Source organism: Triticum aestivum, chromosome 5A (assembly GCF_018294505.1).
Source record: "Triticum aestivum cultivar Chinese Spring chromosome 5A, IWGSC CS RefSeq v2.1, whole genome shotgun sequence".
NCBI classification, from domain to species: Eukaryota; Viridiplantae; Streptophyta; class Magnoliopsida; order Poales; family Poaceae; genus Triticum; species Triticum aestivum.
This window is the reverse complement of record NC_057806.1, coordinates 685,879,973-685,883,040: the sequence shown is the minus strand read 5'-3', so window position 1 is coordinate 685,883,040 and position 3,068 is coordinate 685,879,973.

Genomic DNA, 3,068 nt, shown 5'->3' with positions numbered 1-3,068 from the left:
TAAGCTTATTATGAGTAAACATGTTTGCAATGACAATTAGAGATTATAGTTGCTTATGCCATGCTTAATTAGCTAAGATCTTATAATGGTTTACCTTGCGTTCCAACATGCCATTAAAATGATTGTGATGTGGAATGATAGGATGGTATCCTCCTTTGAATGATTCGAGTGGCTTGACTTGGTACATGTTCACACATGTAGTTGAAACAAATCAACATAGCCTTCACGATCTTTATGTTCATGGTGGATTATATCCTACTCTGGCTTGCACTCGGTGTTGATTAATTTTAATGCATGTTCATGACTGTTGTCGCTCTCTCAGTTGGTCGCTTCCCAGTCTTTTGCTAGCCTTCACCTGCACTAAGCGGGAATACTGCTTGTGCATCCAAACTCCATAAACCCCAAAGTTATTCCATATGAGTCCACCATACCTTCCTATATGCGGTATTTACCTGCCGTTCCAAGTTAATTTGTATGTGCCAAACTCCAAACCTTCAAATAAAATTCTGTTTTGTATGCTCGAGCAGCTCATGTTTCAACTAGGGCTGACTGTATATTCCATGCTAAATGGGTTATTCTCAAGAGGAGTGGACTCCGCTCCTCATTCACGGGCAAATGGCTGGTAACTGGGATGCCCAGTCCCATGATCAAAAAGATCAAAGCAAATCAAAATAATTAAAACAAAACTCCCCCAGTACTGTTGTTGGTATGGATGGTACCCCGTTGTTTCGGATGGCCGTTGAGTGTGCTTGTTGGTGGTGGGGAGTATAAACTTTACCTTTCTGTTTGGGAACCGCCTATAATGTATGTAGCATGGAACATATCGAGATATCATAGTTGTTGCGTTGACAATGAAAGTATACCGCACAAAATGTTATTCATCTCTATTTTAAAATCAAGCTCTCGCACCTCTACAAATCCCTGCTTCCCTCTATGAAGGGCCTATCTATTTAATTTTATGTTGAGTCATCACCTTCTTATTAAAAAGCACCCGCTGGAGAGCACACTGTCATTTGCATTCATTACTATTAGTTTATATTGGGTATGACTTGACTGGATCTCTTTTACCATGAATTACAATGTTTAGGCAGTCCTTGATCTTTAAAGGTGCTCTGCATTTATGTATTGCGGTCTCAGAAAGGGCTAGCGAGATACCATTTTGTCATATCATATTATGATTGTTTTGAGAAAGTGTTGTCATCCGAGATTTATTATTATTGCTCGCTAGTTGATTATGCCATTGATATGGGTAATCATGAGACCTAAGTGTTATTGTGAATATGGTTAGTTCATAATCTTTGCTGAAAACTTGAATGCTGGCTTTACATATTTACAACAACAAGAGCAAATAGAGTTTGTAAAAGTTTTTCTTTATCACTTTTAGTTTATCAACCGAATTGCTTGAGGACAAGCAAAGGTGCAAGCTTGGGGGAGTTGATACGCCTTCAACACTTTTGCCCTTGTTTTGGACTCTAACTTGCATGATTTGAATGAAACTAACCCGGACTGACGTTGTTTTCAGCAGAACTGCCATGGTGTTGTTTATTGTGCAGAAAACAAAAGTTCTCGGAATGACCTGAAAATCCACGGAGATAACTTTTGGAAAATATAAAAAATACTGGCGAAAGAATCAAGGCCAGGGGGCCCACACCCTATCCACGAGGGTGGGGCGCGCCCCCTCCCCTTGGGCACGCCCCCTGATGCTCCACCGACCTCAACTCCACCTCTATATATTCTGTTTCGTGGAGAAGAAAAATCAGAGAGAAAGTTTCATCGCATTTTACGATACGGGTCGCCGTCAAGCCCTAATCTCTCTCGGGAGGGTTGATCTGGAGTCCGTTCGGGGCTCCGTAGAGGGGGATTTGTCGCTGTCGTCATCATCAACCATCCTCCATCACCAATTTCATGATGCTCACCGCCGTGCGTGAGTAATTCCACCGTAGGCTTGCTGGACGGTGATGGGTTGGATGAGATTTACCATGTAATCAAGTTAGTTTTGTTAGGGTTTGATCCCTAGTATCCACTATGTTCTGAGATTGATGTTGCTATGACTTTGCTATGCTTAATGCTTGTCACTAGGGCCCGAGTGCCATGATTTCAGATCTGAACCTATTATGTTTTCATGAATATATGTGAGTTCTTGATCCTATCTTGGAAGTCTATAGTCACCTATTATGTGTTATGATCCAACAACCCTGAAGTGACAATAATGGGGATACTTCTCGATGATGACCGTAGTTTGAGGAGTTCATGTATTCACTATGTGTTAATGCTTTGGTCCGGTACTCTATTAAAAGGAGGCCTTAATATCCCTTAGTTTTCACTAGGACCCCGCTGCCACGGGAGGGTAGGACAAAAGATGTCATGCAAGTATTTTTCCATAAGCACGTATGACTATATTCGGAATACATGCCTACATTAAATTGATGAACTGGAGCTAGTTTTGTGTCACCCTATGTTATAACTATTACATGAGTTATCACATCCGACATAACTATCCATCACTGATCCAATGCCTACGAGCTTTTCATATATTGTGCTTTGCTTATTTACTTTTCCATTGCTATTGTTACAATTACTACAAAACTGCTATCTTTACTTTTGCCACTGTTACCATTACTATCACTACTTTGCTACTAAATACTTTGCTGCAGATACTAAGTTATCCAGGTGTGGTTGAATTGACAACTCAACTACTAATACTTGAGAATATTCTTTGGCTCCCCTTGTGTCGAATCAATAAATTTGGGTTGAATACTCTACCCTCGAAAACTATTGTGATCCCCTATACTTGTGGGTTATCAGGGCCCGCAGGACACACAGGGGCAACGCGCACCGGGCACCGCCGCGGGTGTGGTGAGCACGGCGTTCGAGGGCGGTGGCCGAGCACGGAGGTTGTAAGCGCAGCCTACGGCTTCGATAGGGCCAGAGCAAGGGGCAGATCAAAGGGAGAAATCACAGCAAGGGGATCAGGGAAGCGCTCGGGGAGGCCGGCGGGGAGGGGTGGTGGTTGGCGAGGCGACAGGCGACGGCGGGGTGGCACCAGCGATGTAGATGTGGTCGGTGAT